This window comes from Lynx rufus, unplaced genomic scaffold, assembly GCF_022079265.1.
Source record: "Lynx rufus isolate CCGP_SWC_20201006 ecotype Redwood Valley unplaced genomic scaffold, mLynRuf1.p SCAF_5, whole genome shotgun sequence".
NCBI classification, from domain to species: Eukaryota; Metazoa; Chordata; class Mammalia; order Carnivora; family Felidae; genus Lynx; species Lynx rufus.
In genome coordinates this window covers 141,407,886-141,428,211 of record NW_025814867.1, presented here as the reverse complement: position 1 = coordinate 141,428,211, position 20,326 = coordinate 141,407,886, and positions in this window count along the sequence as shown.

Here is a 20,326-nt window from a genome sequence, read left to right as displayed (position 1 = left end):
GTCATTGGCTATTGCTTCGACCTCCAACCCTTCTCTCCTCTGCAGAGATCAGAGGGGTGGGACAGAGCATTCCAACCCTTTAACCACAGGGTTGGTTCCTTTGGCAAGGTGCTTCCCAAAAGTCACCTCATTAACATAACAAAAGACACCTTTATTGCTCTCCTTGCTTAAGAAATTCCACTGGTTTGGGTTGAAGGCCAAGTGTACATTTCTTAATATAAATTACAATATCACAATCCCATCAACTCCTTCTTAGGTATCATCGATGTAATTCATGTAAAAATAATTAGCAGTACATGTAGGACTTAATAAGAATTCATCAAATAAATGTTAATTATGATGAGTATCGCATTTTTCCACTAGATTGTATATGTGTCCTCTACAAGTAGCACACTGTCTGCCACAAAATAGTGACTCAATGTTTATTGAGTATATGACTAAGTGAATGGATGTATAAATCAATACATGAATCAGCAAATTCTGGATTGACAAGTAGAAAGCAAATATTTGATGGGTGCCCATTAAGTCTTTCATAGACTTCATCATTGACTGTTTATCCAGTTCTCCTGCCACTGTGACAAACCAATAACTTAAAAATGAATAATGGAAAAAAAGGTAGCCATCATCCTTCTCTCACCTAGGAATATGGTAACAGAATGAGGATCTAATGAAGAAGACTCACCAAATGTCAGGGGGCTTACTTTGAAAGTTAGTCAATGGGGCGCCTTGGTGGCTCAGTCAGTTGGGCGTCCAGCTTCAGCTCAGGTCATGATCTCACGGTTTGTGAGTTCAAGCCCCACATCGGGCTCTGTCTTGACAGCTCAGAGCCTGGAGCCTGTTTCTGATTCTGTGTCTCCCTCTCTCTCTGCTCCTCCCCAACTTGTGCTCTCTCTCTCTCTCTCTCTCTCAAAAATAAATAAACATTTAAAAAAAAAAAAAGAAAGTTAGTCAAGGTTCTCCAAAGAAAGAGTTCTCTGTATAATATATAATGGTTTATTGATAAGAAATTCATTTCTTAATGATTTATTTGAAGTAATTGGCTCATGCAGTTATGGAGGTTGGCAAGTCCAAAATCTGTATGATAGGCTGGCAGACTCGAGACCCAGGAAAAAACGCATATTGTGATTGAAGTCGGAAGGCGATCTACTGTCAGATGCTCAGAAGGACTATGTTGGGAGGACTTTATTGCCCCCTTGTTACAGATGAGAACATTCAAACGGAGAGCAATCACAAAGCCAGTTAGCAGTTGAGGTGGAATTCAGTCCCTCATCTCCCTGATTACCAAACACAGTCACTGTCCATTAAACCCCACAGCAATGCTCCAGTGATTCCTCAAGTCTCTTGAAGAGAAAAATATATAAGCGAATAACTTTCACAAATAACTTTACAAACTAAAGATACCGTGAGCATTATTCTTTACTTGTTGTTTTTGTTGTTCCTAAAGGAATGGCTATAGAGCGCCAGCTATTTCTGGCTTAATTCCTTCGTGGAATTTTAGAAAACAAGGAGAAGCAAAGGGAATCGTATTTTCTCTGAAAGCAACGAGAAGACACGAAACAAATGTTTCTCGGGTTTTTGCGTACAAGATATAAAAAAGTAAGATAGAATGCTGACAAAGAACCCCCTCAGTTTTGCTCAAATGTCCCCTGAGGCATCTTCCAGCTGAAGAATCTAAAGAAATCTACTCTTGAGCTCCAAAATATGTCCAGGAGGAATAATATATGAAGCCTTTGGGGCCAAGAAAATTTTACTGTGTCAGTTACAGATTGTGGTCCCTTGATGCTAGAGGACAGAGATGAGGCGAGCCCACTGGCAAGTGAGAACTACAAGGTCATAAAGGTCTCTGCTTGACAATTTTGCCCAAGGCTCGCCTTGCTTGTATTTTCCAGTCTCTAACAAATCATGAGGTTTGTTTGCACCAACCTGCAATAATGACTTTAAACCACACTGGGCAAAGCACAGGTTAATCAGATTCCCTAAGTCTGCCTTTCAGCCAAGTCAAATATTTTTGTCTCTAGTAGAGTTTCTGTATGATTTGGAAGTAGGGGGACAGAGCAGAGTGTTGTGACTTATCTCTTACATAGAATTATTCACCCGTACCTAAGATACTCTTTTCTTTTTAAAAAAAAGTCAAATAGAATTAGTATACAATGTTATATCAGTTCATGTGCAGGGCATAATGATTCAACGACTCTATACATTACTCAGTGCTCATCAGAAGTGCATTCTTAATCCCCTTCACTTATTTCTCCCATTCCCCACCCACATCCCCACCCACATCAGCCACCGGTTTGTGCTCTGTGTTTAAGAGTCTGTTTTGGGGGTTTCCTCTTTTTTCTTTCTTTGTTTTGTTTCTTAAATTCCACAGACGAGTAAAATCACATGGTATTTGTCTTTCTCTGACTGACTTATTTCACTTAGCATTATCCCATCTAGATCCATCCCTGTTGTTGCAAATGGACATTCTTGTCTTTTCTTTATATATTTCTTAATCCCTGATAGTTGAGGCTACAAGGGTTTATTCTTTAGCTCTGTGATTTTTTTTTTTTTCAAAAGTCACTCACATCTTTGTTGACTTGGTGGAAGGATGTATAAGGTTTAATCATGGAAGTGCACACTAGAATTCAGGGTACTTAAAGCTAACAGGGGGGCGCCTGGGTGGCTCAGTCGGTTAAGCGGCCGACTTCGGCTCAGGTCATGACCTCACGGTCAGTGAGTTCAAGCCCCGCATCGGGCTCTGTGCTGACAGCTCAGAGCCTGGAGCCTGTTTCGGATTCTGTGTCTCCCTCTCTCTGACACTCCCCTGTTCATGCTCTGTCTCTCTGTCTCAAAAATAAATAAACATTAAAAAAAAAAAAAGCTAACAGAGAATGAGAACCAACTGCCACTACTAAATACTTTCTATCGGATACTTTCTATTGAAGGGGAATGAATACATGACTCCAAAATGTGCCACTTTGGCACGTAGATTATTTTGAACTGAGGGACTGAAGACAATCAAGACCCAGCAGACTTGAGAAAAACTTGTACCTCTCCCTTGACCACTTAAAAGAATTTAGATAGGGTACTTGGCTCAAAGACAGAACTAGTACCAGAGATAACTTTTATCTCAATGTACTGTCTGTATGGCCGACAAAGGTCTAATTACCAAACATCTGTTCTTCTTATTGTCTTGTGAATTACCCTCCTCCCCTTTGAAGCCCCAGGCTTCTATCCCATTCCTGAGTTCATGATGGCTTATAAACCTCAATTAAGGCTTGTCCTTTGGTCTCATATCCTTTTGAGGCTCCCATGCATACATCATTAAATTTGTTTTTCTACTGTTTGTCTGTCTTATATCAATTTACCAACCGAAGAATCTAGAAGAGTAAAGAAAAAAATGTCCCTCCCCTACACTAGCAAGACCTTTCTTGTTTTTAATGAGTTTTACAGTTAGAGTTGCTTCTCAGCCACTCAGCATCTGATGAAGACGAGAGATTGCCAAGTAACTGAGACAAGCACGCAGGTGCAGAAGAGAACAGTAAAACCACACAGCAAGCACTTAACTGCACTCACCGACTTTGGGCCAAAATTTGGAAATTTATGCTGAAAGTTGTAAAGTGGGAGGGTATTAACCTAAGCTTCCTTCTTATTTACAGAAACCTAAAAGAACACATATTTACATTGTAGCTGACAGGAGGAAAACTGGGAGAGGGAGGGCCACTCAGGAGATGAGTAGACAGGTTCTGTATCACTATTACAATAATGCGTTAAACGTTTCATCAGATTGAGGCTATTCGTCTGGTTAACCAGCTTTGGATGCCTGTCATAGTGAACACAATGCACATGCCACCTCCTGGTCATAGTGTCACAGTGATAGACTGGGTAGCTGTCACCAAGCTGCATGATGAAATAGCAAAATCAGACGGGAAGCAATTTCTAGGAAGTATCTCTAACTTCTTGCAGGTATCTTGCCTCTTTTCTCAATAGTTGTACTTAAAGCTTTAGCTAGATTTCATTCAATCAAACAAGTAAAATAATTGTTGGTTTTGAATAATAGTGATTTTAGGGTGTAACTGGTTTATTGTTTTGTTCCTTAAAGTAATCACCTCACAGAACAAGTTCAGTAAGACAAAAGATATGATCTACAGGCATTCTATAGGTCAGTAGATTAAATTCCGAAAACAAAGATGACTAAGAATCTCTAAAATGATCCTATTTTAAGGTGTGGCAATGTAGCAGCTATTCGTCTTTAAGGAGAAACTGAGAACTGTAAGCAGAGAGGTCCCGATTCTGGGAAATGCCCTCTGGGATGCACCTTCACTCCTTTTTAGGAGTGACAGCAATCCATTTCAAAATATTTTAGGATATTTTTAGTTTCAAAATATGGAATAATTTTTACGCCTGCCATCAGAGATCTCTTCACAGCAAGTATATACGGATCGATGACGTGGTACTTCAGAAATCGCAGGTGCTACGGAATTCAAGGCAAAGTAAGAGTGACCATGTCTTGCTTTCTAGAAGCCTGGGCAGGAAAGGTGTATCCTCTGAAAGTAGATTCTAGGGCAAGATCTTGACAAGTGTGATGGTATATATGATCTTAAATGCATACTCCTTAGTTTCCCTTTAGGAGTATTGAATAAATATGGATGGATGGATGGATGGATGGTTGGATAGGTAGATAATAGATATATGATAGATAGATAGATAGATAGATAGATAGATGATAGATGATAGATACATATTCAAATGTGTATTGTTATTCAAAACATTGCCACATGAAGTTGCATACATTTTTATAATGATGTCTGCTCACCATACACTTGGAATGTTTGGGTGGGGGGGGTGGGGGAATGCCTCCCAAGAAAATTCTTTAGCCACAAACCATACTTTCTATCCACAAGTGTAGTTTTTGACCACCTGGTTAAATAAATAAACAACACCCAAAGTAATTATCAATTTAGGCTATCAAGTGTCAGTTCAATCGAATATTAGAGGAAATTCAAATCCCTGAAAAACAAAATATCTGCTTACCAAGGCTATTCAATAGTGATGTGAAAGGTGCTTCTGAAATGTAAATTCGTACACTTTTGATTAATATTTTAGTAACCGGCCGAAGCATCAATTAAATAAACATAAAACCTCCCAAAAAAGTTATTCTGAAAAAATCATCACTTAGAACAGTCATGACAGTGCTGGGGTTCACAATACATGTAGAACCCTGGGCAAATTATTTTGTATCCTGTGCCTCAATTTCTTCATCAGCGAAGTGAAAATAATTATACTCACATCTTGTTTTATCTCATGAGAATATTGAATAAGGGAATATATGTTATTGAGCTATGACAATGCTTCACACTTACAAAGCATTCAGAATGCTCACTATTATTGAAAATAAGTGCCTCGCAGTAGTCATACTTCACATAGATCATGCGTCAAAGTTTGTACAAATTACAAACCCTGTAAAAGTTCATATAGGACACGCTCAGTTATTAAAAACTGCATAAACAGGAGGGTGGGTGGTGGGCATTGAGGAGGGCACCTGTTGGGATGAGCACTGGGTGTTTGTATGGAAACCAGTTTGACAATACATTTCATATTTTAAAAAAAACTGCATAAACAAAACAAAATTGAACAAGATGCTTCGGATCCATTCAGCCAGAGTTCGAGAGTTGAACCATGGCTCTCTCTAAAATCTGAGGATGGAGATTTTTTTTTTTTTTTCTCTTAGGGATTGAGAGAGAGAGAGCACAAGTTGGGAAGAGGGGCAGAGAGAGAGAATCTTAAGCAAGCTCTGCCAAGTGATGTGATCGCACACCCCGGCATTATGACCTGAGCCAAAATCAAAAGTGGGATGCTCAACTGAGTCACCCAGGCACTCCGGAGGTTGGAGCTTTCTGTTACCACGTTGGGACTCTTTGATTTGGCATGCACTGTCACATACTATGAACTGAACTTTGTCTACAGATTCGGTCTGATTTAATCGTGTCTGTAAGCTCTAACCGTGCAGTGTTTCTGGGCATACAGGCACACACACTTTATTAGTTGATCATATTTATGCACGTTGTCATTTTTTCTAGCTCAAAGAGTTCTACAAAAATGATTATGAGAAATAGATTAAATGCTTAATATTTTCCAGAAGCAGGCATATCCCTTCCAATGGATCATTTTTATATTTACAACCAGGATGGTTAATTTTATGTGTCCTAGTCCTTGGTGCCAAGATGTTTAGTTAAACATTATGCCTGGGTGTATCTGTGAAGCTGATTCTGGATGAGATTACATTTAAATCAGCAGACTGAGTAAAATACATCGTTCTGCCTACTGTGGGTAGAGTAATCTCCAACACTTTGAAGGCCACAAATGGTGGAGGAAGAGAAAATTCACTTTTTTTTAGTTTATTTATTTATTTTGAGAGAGAGAGAGAGAGAGAGAGAGAGTGAGAATGGGCATGAATGGGGGAGGGGCAGAGGGAGAGAGAAAATCCCAAACAGTCTCCACGCTGTCAGCGCGGAGCCAACCCCGGGGCTCAAACCCACAAACTGTGAAATTATGATCCGAGTGGAAATCAAGATTTGGACACTTAACCCAGTGAGTCACCCGGGCATCCCAAAAGAAAATTCACTTTTTGCCTGACTGGCTGAGCTGGGACCTCATTCTTCTCTTGCACTTGAACTGGGACATACACCATCAGGGCTCCTGGTTCTCAGGTCCACAGATTTGGAACTACACCACCAGCTTTCTTAAATTTCCAGCTTGCAGATGGCAGATTGTGGGATTTCTCAGCCTCCTTAATCATGTGAGCTAGTTCCCTATTTTATATATATATATGTGTGTGTGTGTGTGTGTATACATATATATATATATATACTATGAACCTCATATTGCATTTTTATTTTTTTTATTTTATATTAAATATTTTGTATATAAGATTTATAAGATTTCTCTGGGGAACCCTGATTAATACAAGTGTCTATGTCCCTGGAGAGCATGTTTAAATGCTAAGCTTTAGACATTTTCAATTGACTTTATTTCTGTGAAATATGAAGATTTAGTTTGTCCACATTCATCCACCCCATAAGCCCACCACACATATGCAAACTTCACTCTGCCCATCAATCCATGAGAGTTATCCTGTAATTTTGTGTAGAATAATAATCAGTGTTATCTATCACAAGCTGAGCAATATAGACAATAATTATTCTTTTTTCCTTCCTGAAAACCATTTGTCTTTCCTTGAAGTTTATATTTGCTCTGCTTTGTTTTTGTTTAGTTTACTATCCTCTTATCTTTGATTTATTTCCACATGCTGTGCCAAGCATATAAATCCCCTCTTGGCATGGTACATTTAAACACATTAAGCATCTTAAAAATTTAATCTTAAAAAACAAAAAATCTTTCTCAGCTTCTTCTGATGTGCTCTAAAATAGAAAGTGGTTGATCTATGCACACTGCAAAGGCACAGTCTTTGGACTTCTTTCCCATCTTCCTGGGATTTCCTGTTGCCCCGCTCTTGTGCTGGGTCCGAGGGCTTCCTGTTTCTTGGTTTCCTCCCTGAACCATTTCCTGTTGCTTGGTTTCAGCAGAACCACCTCTTGAGAAAGTTGCAGGGCTATGGAAGACCATGTTTTTTTGAGTTCTTGCATACATTCCTAACATCTTATTCCTAACTTCACACTGGATATTTATTTTAGGTAATATAAATATTTGGTTGTAGATCATTTTTCCAAAAAGTTTTGGAAGTATTTCTCTGGTGTCTTGTGGTTTCCAGCATTCTCTTTAGAAATCGACTACCGGGGCAGCTGGCTGGCTCTGTCGGTAGAGCATGCTACTCTTGATCTCGGGGTTGTAGGTTCAGGCCCCACATTGGGTAAAGAGATTACTTAAAAAGAAAATCTTAAAAAGGGAGAATAGAAAAATTTAATGACCTTCTGATATTTCATCCCTTGCATAAAGCTTCCTTTCTGGAAGCCTCTAGACTTCCTTTGCCTCAACTGCTCTGAAATTTCACAATTATGCTTCATGGTCTGGGCCTATTTTCACTCATTGGGTAGAACACTTGGGCAAGCCCTTTTAATTAGGAAACCCCCGTTCTTTAGGAATAAATTGCTGTAAATATATCTTTCTTTGATAATGTCTTCTTCCTATTTTTTTCTATTTTCTTATTCTGAAACTTCAATTATTGAGATGTTGGAAGTCTTAAATTGATCATCTACTATTTTTATCTTTTTAATCATATTTTATATCTGTCTTTTTGCTCTGACTTCTGGGTTTCGTCAGTGTTATCCTTCAACTCTTCAACTGAGTTTTTCATTTCTGCCAACATACTTTTAAATTTCATGGGTTCTTTTATATTTTTTGAAATGCTTCATAGTATACGTTTCTTGGCCTTGGTCTTCTGCTCTCTCTTAAAATACCAACCATAGTCTGAGATTTTCTTCTACTTATATGTTATTCATTTATTATTTTTCTCTCTCATTTATTTTGTTTGTAAATTGCATTCCTATCATCTTCTATCCCTTTCTTTTTGTCTTTGTGGATTTATTGTTTTTCAAACAATGTATTTACCTGCCATTTTTTTAAGAGTTTGAATGAAACCCTAGGTTAATTTTTGCATTCATCCCTTCATATTTAACCAACAGCCATACACTTGTCTCAAAAGTCCTTCTCCAGCTCTCATGTTTTGGAATTCAAATTCAGATTTATCTCCAACACAAATAAGCATAAAGCAGCACATGGACCTCTAGTTCTCCCTTGGGCAACTCAGTTCCCACTACAAAGCTGAGTATATGATCCGTTTTTCTTTATCTTTTGTCCTTCAGTTTGTATCCTTGATCTCAGCCAAATATCTAGACTTATTCCAGAGTGCTCTTTCAAAAGCATGCCTCAATTGGCAAATACTTCTTGATTACCTGTATGTTCTGTGCCAGTCTTGTTTAATAGACACTTAAAGTGAGCCACAAATGCAAACCACATGCCTAATCAAATCTTCTAGAAGCCACATTAAAAGGAAGTAAAAAGAGGGGCGCCTGGGTGGCTCAGTCGGTTGAGCATCCGACTTTGGTTCAGGTCATGATCTTGTGATTCGTGGGTTCAAGCTGTGCTGACAGCTCAGAGCCTGGAGCCTGCTTCGGATTCTGTGTCTCCCTCTCTCTCTGCCTCTCCTGCTTTCACCCTGTCTCTCTCTTTCTGTCTTTCAAAATTAAATAAACATTAGAAAAAGAAGAGAGAAGAAGAACACGTGAAATTAATTTTAGCCATACGTGTCATTTAACAGACTGGAGACCTTTGAACAAGGTAGACTCACAACTCTGTGGCAGTTTGGATGGAATCAGCGGGGAGAAGCAGGAGGAAGTGACTGAGAGACATTCTCATGACCCTTCATTTCTGAGTCAGGAGTGGAAAAGATTGTTTCATACACCAAAATATGAACGACAGGAGCAAGAGCAATGGTTTGAGGTTAACAATAATATGCTGCTTTCTGGGTATGATATGCTGTTGGAAAATGCAGTAGAAACACCCATGAAGTAGCCAAATGTGGGTCTGGAACTCAGCAGAAATACTGAAAGATAGGTACAACAGTAGTCAATATACACACACAGGAATTTTCAGCGACCTAACATAAGCTAGGGTCTCAGACACAATGTAGACGTTTTTAAAAGAATGAAAAGTGGAATAAAGGGAAAGCACACCATGGAAGAGTCTTTTTAACGCAGACACTAAACATATCTGTGCCACAAGATAGAAATGAAACACTTTACCAAAGACTTGTATGTATATTTTACTTGGCAAGACATTACATTTTCCATGCTGACAATATAGTAGATAAGTTTCTTAAATAAACTCAGGAGACAGCCAAAGTACTATTATTAAGTTTTCTCAAAAGATGATTTAAAAGCTCTTTGTACCGTTCACCAACACGTGTTCAAAGCGAGACCATAGAGCTGAAGGAGGCGAAGGCTTGTTTGCATAAGTCGCCTTGTGTTAAGTTTGTGTCCCTCTGTGCCGTGTTTAGTCTTAACAAGTTGACACTAAATGAGAGGGTTTCTTCCTCCTGACAACAAATCCATGGTGTCTTTCCAGCCCCGTTCTCCAACTCCCTGACACTAACTACCTACCTAGCATTAGAATCAGAAGCCACAGATGTAAGGTTTCAGTCCCACAAGACTGCTCCCCACACCAGTGGCCGATTCCAAAGCCGATGACGTCCATATTTCAGACTGGCCAGCTATAAAATCGAAGGTTCCCATGATGCCCTCCTCAGGTTCAACATTGCGAGAACAGCTCACGGAACTCAATAAAGCGCTTTACTTTTCATTATAGTAGTCCACCGCTAACCCGCAGTTTCGATGCCCACAGTTGCAGGTACCTGAGGTCGACAGCATTCCGGAAGCAGGTGACCCTTCTTTTGATGTATGGTCAGCAGGTCAATAGTAGCCTAATGCTATGTCACAAGGCCTGTGTCATTCACCTCGCTTTTATCTCCTCGCATAGACATTTTATCATCTTGCATCAAGAAGGATGAGTACAGCACAACAAGACAATTTGAGAGGAAGTGACCACATTCACATACCTTTTGTGCCAGCATACTGTTAAAATTGTTCTATTTTTCTTTTATTATCGGTCATTGTTATTCATCACTTAACACTGCCTAATTAATAAATTAAACTTTATCACAGGTATGTATGTAGAGGAAAACACATAGCGCGCATGGGGTTCAGTGCTGTTCATGGTTTCAGGCATCCGCCGGGCATCTTGGAATGCATCCCTGATGAATAACGAGGGGACTACTGGACTGGTTTATCCTAAAGGATACTTATCCTTATGCACAAGGATACTTGTGAAGTGCAAGGTATGGGTGGAAGGGTTGGAGCTTCAATGCCTTCCCGAGGCACACCACCCTCCCAGCATCTTGGTGTGTCCACCAACTCAGAAGTTCCCCAAACCCCACTGTCTGGGTGTTACGGAAGTTTCATTACTTAGGCGTGATCAATTAAATCATTGGCCGCTGGCGACTGAACTCAATATCTAGCCACTCTGCCCTCCCTGGAACTCGTGCGGTAGGTAGGGCTAAAATTTTCAACCCTGTAATCGCATGGTTGGTTACTTGGGTGATGATTCCGAAGCTATCTAGGAGCCCACCAAGGGTAGCCTCATTACCTAACCTCAAGGACAGCTGAAAGGGGCTTAGGAAGAATAACATAAGATACTCCTCTCCCCGTTATCACTGAGGAAATTTCTAGTGATTTAGAAGCTCTAGATGAGGAACCAAAGACCAAATAAATATTTCTTATTACAGTTCCCCTAATCGAGCTCTGTCCAGAGCATTTTCCCACATTTTGTTACCTTACAGAGTTCAGCCCACTGATGAGTTCCCTCCAGAGGAAAGAGTAAGAGATTTGAAAGCATTTAGAATAGTTAGCAGTCCTAGACGATGTAGACATTCAAGCGTCACTGTTATTACTGTCATTATGTAATTAAAGTTAAAACAATAGCAATAATAGCAAACATCAATTGAACAGGTACTGTGTGAAGGTCACATGGGTGCCAGGTAAGTGCTTCACAGGGTTTAAATTGTTTTCTCCTCACTCCCAACCCATAATGTAGGTACTGTTTTTATACCCCTGTGTGGTTCCTTTGGGCCTTGCTCTCCGACCTCTTCTTTCCCCTCCTTCTCTGCTCTGTTTGACTGGACAGTGGCACTGTTTCATTGGTTTCTGACTGGGTTCAACCGGTGGGAGGCGCTGTGAGATCAGAGAATGGAAGGAAAGCGAAGCCGAGAAGGTTCTCCTGTTGTCTGCCTCAGGCTGCAGCAACCTCCTTTCAAAAAAGCAGCTCTTACGGCATACAACATACAACCTGCGGCACCTTCCATGGGATGGTCTGTCGTGGGCCGAAGGACCCAATTACCACCTTAACTACCTCCATTTTGACCTCAGTCTGTTTCTTCTAATTAAGTTCTTCTTTCTGTCTTATCTCTGATCTCTGGCAAAAGACCTCGGGGGGGAGGGGGGGAGGATGGGGGGAGGGGGTAAGGCAGCCACTGATAGAACCAAAACTACCCCCTCAAGCAGTAACAACTGCCCTGAAGGCAGCAAGACTCGGGGTGACTGACCCCAAGACAACAATGGACCTGACCTTTACTGCCCGGCCTCACGTTCCCACTGACTTTTGTTCCACATTTTCCTTATATTAAACCTAGAAGTATTTTCAGCACTTTGGAGATATCTTCTGGAACAGCCTTCTGCCTTCTCGGTGTTGTCCTCACTGAAATAAATTCCTTTCTTGTTTCGCTGCTCCTGGTCTCTCCACCTTTGGATTTTGTCAGCTGGGAGTAGCTAAACCTGGTCTGTTTGGGACCCCTGGAGCCAGGAGCTCATGTACCCTCTGGGCTCCAGTTACAAATATTTCTGCTTTCCTAACTAAACAGCGATATATATGTAATATATGACTTATAAGTTGACTTAATAGTCAAGAGAAGGGAGAATAGAGCTTAAGGAGTTTGAGGGCCTAAAACTAATAAGCTCCCATGCTTAGAAAGTGACTGAACCAGCGTGTGACCTCAAGTAAACAGGTGCAGGGTTTTACACTGTTAGCGATATACTGAAGTGACCTGAACTACTCTAAACTATATTGTGAATAAGGAAAAATAATTTTCCCTCTATCTATAATAAAAAGACAAATTAACAGGAGAGAAACAAACGAAAGTTTAATAACAATATCCTTCTTGTATAGAATGGGAGATGTGCAAGAAAGCTGAAAAACTCCCTGAAAAGGCCCAAGCTATCACCTTAAATCACATCTTCAGCTAAAGACAAAAGAAGGGGCTGGGGAGATAATAGCGCCCAGTCCAAGAAGGCTACCAGGAAGAGCACAGTAAACAAGGGTAAGGTTGTTATCAACGTGTAAAGCATTGCCTTCTCCATGGATACGAGTCCCTAGAGATTCAGAGTTATCCTTCTCTTCCTGTTACAAAGAGGGGGCCATGCTTCCAAATGGAGATTTTCCTTATAAATGTAAATATCGTTTACAAAAGGGTAACTTCCACTCTACTGGGTTTTCAGAACATCTTCTCTGCCTGCAGTCTCTTAAAAATAACCAGCTCAAGATAACCTTCATGCCAAAGAGGCATATTTTGGGGTGGCATCTTTTGCTCTGCTACAATACTACTTGAAATTAAGTGGTATAACACAATACACGAAACTACACCGCGCTAAACTCTGAGGACCATACCCAACATTCGTGTGTCACTTCCTAGGTGTCAGACATTGTTCCAGGTACTTATACGTATAAATGTATTTGGTCCTCATCCCAACCTTATGAGGTAAGGGCTATTATTAACCTCTTTGTACTACGTTTATTTTTTTACAGTAGTTACGAACGGACACCATATTTCAATAGTGCTTTCCAGTTCAAAACAGGGCTTTCGTGCACCTTCTCTTTCTTTTGACCGGTAGTAACCTCTCCCTGGGCCTTAATCATATGGGGCTATATTAGTTTTCCCGGTGCTGCTGTAACACGTGACCGCAAATTTAGTGGCTTGAAACAACACGTTTGTTCCCCTGTAGTTCTACAAGTCAGATATCTGACGCAGGCCTCTCTGGGCTAAAATCAAGCTGTTAGCGGGACTGCATTCTTCCTGGAGGACCTGGTGTAAGAATCTGTTTCCTTGTCTTTTCCAGCATTTGCAGTAGAAAGTTCATGTCCCCTTCCCTTCATCTTCAAAGCCAGCAACAGTGGGCAAAATTCCTCTCCCTCTGCATCACTTTGACTCTCAGTCTGCCTCCCTCTTTCACTTCTAAAGGGCTTTGTGATTCTATTGGTCCCTTCTAAAAAATCTAGGATTATCCCCCTATTTTAAGGTCAGCTGAGAACATCCTTAATTCCAGCTGCAATCTTAATTTTAATCTGCCGAGTAATACATTCACAGGTCCCAGGAATTTTGATGCGGACATTTGGGTGGGGGGGGCATTATTCCACCTACAGCAGATGTTTTCTGTCTTCTTATGATAAACTGATTATTTCCCTGCTAGCTTATGAGCCGATCACGAGCACAGTTATATCTCTCTGCTTTCTTTATAGTCCCTTGCACAAGCCAGGCAATGGGTACAAGTGAAGTACTCGGCTTCTTTTATTGATGTTGGCCCACCAAGAACTTGTTCTCTCTTATGTGGTAAGAAACTTCCAGTACAATACATAGAAAACTTGGAGTGAGCTGTGCTTCCTTTATTTTTCGACACAGATCAATCATACATATATAGAGACTATAAACTGCTGAGTACCTTGAGCTATTGCTGACGTGGGCCAGCAGGAACTTTAGTGTCAGCCCACAAAATGAGAGAGATAGGAAGAAAGGAGCCCATAAGCGATGCCAGTCTGTAGAATGACAATGCAAAATGGCAGCAGCTTCCACGTGACCTGAGTCGCACCCTAGTCTGGGGAACTTTAACAGGCTGTTTTCTGAGATTTTTCTCGGTGCGCGAGCTCAGAAATCAAACCGTCCTATTTCTCAGCCCCGTAGCTGAGATATCGGAGAACAATCTGGTTTAGCTCTCCAAGGTACGAGCAAGTGTGTTAATGCTTTTAGCCAAGAGTTCCTCTGAGGTCTGCTGGGCTTGTTTGTGCTTGACGAGTCTGTATTTACATATCTCTCATAAGCAGCATAATGCATACAATAGGCTTGTCACCCTGAGAAAGAATTAGAAAATCAAATACGACAGCAGATTGTCTAAACCGCTGTGGGAAAGAAAGAAAACAGAAGCGAAAGGAGCACAGGAAGGTGGACTTCGGATTCACAGAGTCAACAGGCAAACCAAAGGCCTGCTGGGAAACTCTCAGAACTCCCCTGCCTAGGTTATAAGAGCCTGTTAGAAATGACAACATGTGAGGTAAGGGAATAAGCAAGGTGAAAACTAGCCACCTCCTTTGGGCCTCCAAAGCTGCCTCCGGGCCGACCAGGAGCGAGTTCGCTGTGCTGCACTTTCTAGTTGCCTCATGGGGTCCGAACCCGGGAAAAGCCCGAGAGTGTTCGTCTTCCTGACATCACAAGCTAGTGAAGCTGGAAAGACTTGAGCCACCTGGTCCATAGCCGCCACATTACAGCTGAGAAGGTGGCAAGAGCTTAGGTTCTTGCCAACATTTACGTAGCCTGTTCATGACAGAGGCGGGCAAAAGTTCCAGAGTCCTTCATCTGCTCCTCTGGCTAATTGCTGCTCTGAAATAGGTTTCAGGTATGTAAAAAACTGCCAACATCTCACGTGACTTTATGGATAAACCAGCCTCCGGAAATACCACTCCGGGTTTTAAGCACAGACCTGGTGAAAGGGAAATGGCCAAAACACAACATCTTCTGGAATAAGACGGACGTGAATACAATACCAGAACAAAGCGTTGCCTTAAATGCAAAGCACACACTTGCTTCAACCGGAGATAATCCCTCCTTTCTGTAGGGTTTATAGATCTGGTTTTGTCTTATGGGCTGATGTGTCCTCTGTTAGTTGTAAAATTAAGAGCAAAAAGAATCATTGCCTTCGTTTGGTTCTTAAGCAAAGGGGAACGAAAAGGGGGAAAATCATTCATTACAAAAGACGGTCTATTTTCTTCTTGGCAAATGTGTTCTGTAACTTTTGCCACCGTATCTCTGGAACTTTATTCCATCCCAGGCTCCATAGACCTTGATGGCTGCTAAGTTGCCCCAAGAATAGAATTTCCTTCATGTTAATCCAATTATACTTGGCTCCTGTTTCTGGCATTGGTCCCTGGAACGCAATGAAATTGGACCTTCCTCGAGGTAGTACATGGCCCAGCAAAATGAGACCGTTTCTCTGGTTAAGGTAAAAATCCTAGGCATAAGTTTATAATTTTGACTTCTATGAAATGCATTAGCCATTTTCCCTTAAGTCGCCTAATTGCTGCCCTCTATATAAGTAATATTATTATAATTAGTGATCCATAGACACTGGAAAAACAAGCCTTTTGAGGTGAGTGAAATGGAAGAATGGAAGGCTATGAGGAGCTGTGCTCCTTCATGAGATTGTTTTAACTTTCAAAACACTAGTAGGCCCACACCTCTGGACTTATTTTTAGGCAGATAAGAATTATCTTTTTATTTTTATCCACAGCCATTATTGCTTGGTTTACCTGCACTTGAAAATATTCTTCATCGATACCAAGTATAAGTTATACATAAAAGTAATATAATTTTTGGATTTTATATTTACAAATAATTATTTTGTATTTAAAATTCAACATGTATTATTTTTATTTTCTGGCATAGATATATGTAAGCAATAATTTCCATTATGCTAAGTAATAATTTCTCTTTTCTAGTTTGTTTTTTTTTTTAATAATTGAAGTCCGTCCTCACACCCTTGATAAAATATTGAGTTAAAGTATTTTGGTGAAAAAGACATTAAGATGATGGAGTTATAGCATTTGTTGAAAAAGTTACAAGTATAGTGGCTACTGATTTCTTTATCTTTTTATGGTGTTTTTGGACCTATGAGACAGATCTTTCTTTTTCATCATTCACCTCAGTTCATAGAACTGTAAAATAAATTTTTAAAAATCCACACTGAATCACACGATCATAAAATTGTATAACACCAGAGATTAAAATGAAAATTCTAATATCTTACCCTGTCAGGGCGCACAGGTCACATGCAAAGGAACAGCAATCAAAAAAGTTCACTGGAAAGGGGCTCCTGGGTGGCTCAGTCGGTTAAGTGTCAGACTCCAGCTCAGGTCATGATCTCACAGTTTGTAAGTTTGAGCCCCGTGTCAGGCTCTGGGCTGACAACTCAAGAGCCTGCTTCAGATTTTGTGTCTCCCTCTCTCTCTGACCCTTCCCCACTCTCTCTCTCTCTCTCTCAAGAATAAATAAACATTAAAAAAAATTTTTTTAAGTTCACTGAATGTTGGAAGACGATGAGATAATGCCTTAGAAATCAAAGGGAAACTCATTGCTAAGTCATAAATGGGTACTATGACTATTCACGAATAATCTGATTCTCTTCTCTTTCTAGGCATGTTGCAGGATTGCATTTTTCTCTTTAATATTAAATGGGGTGTTGGCACTTGCCTTGACCAATTAAATACAAGTGAAAGTCATACATAGTACTTCTGGCTGAAAGGTACATGATGTGTCAGGTTCCCTTTATTCTGCTTTGGTAAGTGTATCCATGTGACTTTCCTGGCCAATAAAATATAAATGGAAATGAGTATGTGACTTCCAGGTGGCCTTTTTCAGAGATAATGTACAATACTCACTTTTCCCTGCCTCCAAAGGAGCAAAAGTATTTGTTGACGTAAGGCCCCCATTGCATTGAGACTCGGACTCTAATGAGCAGAACTCCTTTCCGATCTGCACTGGACATGTAGCTTGAGTGAAAAATGAGTTTTCATTGTGAAATCACTGAGGTTTGTGGACTGTTTGTCAAAGCAGCATGATCTAATTTATCTAGGCTGATAAAACCGGGTAATGTTGAACCAATCAAATGGGCAAGACAATCAAACTGTCTTACTCTTACCAAGAGTAAGACATTTTCAGACAGGCAAATAATCCAAAAGCTCACTCCGTGTTTTAAAATTTTTAACTGCATTATAGTTGACCTACAGTGTTATATTCTTTTCAGGTATACCCAATACAGTGATTCAACAATTCTATACATTACCCTGTGCTCATCCTGGTAAGTGTACTCTTAATCTCCTTCACCTACTTCCCACACCCCCCCCCCCAACTCATCTTCCCTCTCGTAACTATCAGTTTGTTCTCTGTAGTTAATAGTCTGGTTTTTGGCTTATCTCTTTGTTTCTTTGTACATTTGTCATGTTTCTTAAATTCCACATATGAGTAAAATCATATGATATTTGTCTTTCTCTGACTGACATTTCACTTAGCATTATACTCTCAAGCTCCATACGTGTTGTTGCAAATATCAAGATTTCACTCTTTTTTATGGCTGAGTAGTATTCCCTTCAATAAACATACCACATCTTTATCCATTCATCTATTGATGGACTGCTTCCATATCTTGGCTATTGTAAATAATGCTGCAATAAACAAGGGGAGGCATATATCTTTTCAAATTAGTGTTTTTGTATTCTTTGGATAAATACCCAGTAGTGAAATTATTGGATCATATGGTAGTTCTATTTTTAACTTTTTGAGGAACCTCCATGCTTTTTCCCATAGTGGCTGCATCAGTTTGCATTCTCACCAACAGTGCACAAGGGTTCCTTTTTCTCCACGTCCTCGCCAACACTTGCTTTTTCTTGTGTTTCTTATTTTAGCCCTTCTGGCAAGTGTAAGGTGATAGTTCACCACTGGTTTGATTTGCACGTCCCTGATGATGAGTGATGTTGAGCATCTTTTCATGTGTCTGTTGGCCATCTGTATGAATTCTTTGGAGAAATTCTCTTCATGTCTCATGTTTTGTTTTGTTTTGTTTTTCAGTGTTTAATTGTATAAGTTCTTTGTGTATTTTGCATACCAAACCTTTATCAGCTAAGTCATCTGCAAATATCTTCTCCCATTCAGTAGGTTGTCTTTAGTTTTGTTGGATGTTTTCTTTGCTGGGCAGAAGCTTTCTATTTTGATGTAGCCCCAATAGTTATTTTTGTTTTTGTTTCCCTTGCCTCAGAGGGCACATCTAGAAAAATGTTGCTATGGCCAATGTCAGAAAAATTACTGCCTGTGCTCTCTCTTAGGATTTTTAGGGTTTCAGGTCTCACATTTAGCTCCTTAATCCATTTTGAGCTTATTTTTGTGTGTCATGTAAGAAAGTGGTGCAGTCTTATTCTTTTGCATGTAACTATCCAGTTTTCCCAACACTGTTTGTTGAAGAGACTGTCTTTTTCCCATTGAATACTCTTTCTTCCTTTGTTGAAGATTAATTGACCATAAAATTGTGGGTTTATTTCTTGGCTCCCTATTCTGTTATGTTAATCTATGTGGCTTTTTTTTGTGCCAGTACTATGGTGTTTTGATGACTACAGATTTGTAGTATAATATGAAATCTAGGATTGTGATACCTCTAGTTTTGCTCTTTCTTTTTAAAATTGCTTTGGTGATTCAGGGTCTTTTGTGGTCCATACAAACTTTAGAATTGTTTGCTCTAGTTCTGTGAAAAATGTTGTTGGTATTTTGATAGTGATTGCTTTAAATCTGTAGATTGCTCTAGCTAGTATGGATATTTTAACAATATTTGTTCTTCCAACCATGAGCATGGAGTATCTTCCCACTTGTTTGTATCATCCTCAATTTCTTCCATCCGTGTTTTATAGTTTTCAGAATACAGGCTTTTCATCTCCTTGGCTAAGTTTATTCCTTGGTGTTTTACTATTTTGGGTGCAGCTTTAAATGGGACTGCTTTCTTATTTTCTCTTTCTGCTGCTTTATTATTAGTGTAGAGATATGCAACAGATTTCTATATATCGATTTTGTATCCTACAAACTTCTGAAGTCATTCATCAGTTCTAGTAGTTTTTTGGTGAAGCCTTCAGGGTTTTCTATATATAGTATCATGTTAACTGCAAATAGTGAAAGTTTTACTTCTTACTTATGAATGTGGATGCCTTTTATTTCTTTTTGTTGTCTGACTGCTGTAGCTAGGACTTCTACTACTATGTTGAATAAAAATAGTGAGAGTGGACATCCTTGTCTTATTCCTGTTCCCCTGTCTTAGGGGGAAAGCTCTCAGTTTTTCTCATCTAGTGTGATTGTTTGCTATGGCTTTTTCACTTACACCTTTATTATGTTGAGGCATGTTCCCTCTAAACCTACTTTGTTGAGGATTTTTATCATGAATGGATGTTGTACTTTGTCAAATGCTTTTCCTGCATCTATTGAAATGGTCATATGGTTCTTCTTTCTCTTGTTGATGTGATATATCACACTGATTGATTTGTGAATATTGAACCACCCTTGCATCCCAGGAATAAATTCCACTTTATCGTGGTGAATGATTGTTTTTAATGTATTGCTGGATTCATTATGTTAATATTTCATGGAGGATTTTTGCACCTATGTTCATCAGAGATAATGGCCTGTAGTTCTCTTCTTGGTATAGTGTCTTTATCTGGTTTTGGGGTCAAGGTAATGCTGGCCTCATGGAATGAATTTGGACATTTTCCTTCCTTTTCTATGCTTTGGAATACTTTGAGAAGAATAGGTAGTAACTCCTCTTTAAATGTTTGGTAGAATTCCCCTGTGACGGCATCTGATCCTGGATTTTTGTTTGTTGGGAGTTTTTGATTCCCACTTATATCTTCTTAAGAAGTTATTCAAGAATATATCCAACAAATTAAGCAGTAAATCAAGAAAAGGAAAGACACAGAAAGCAAAAAC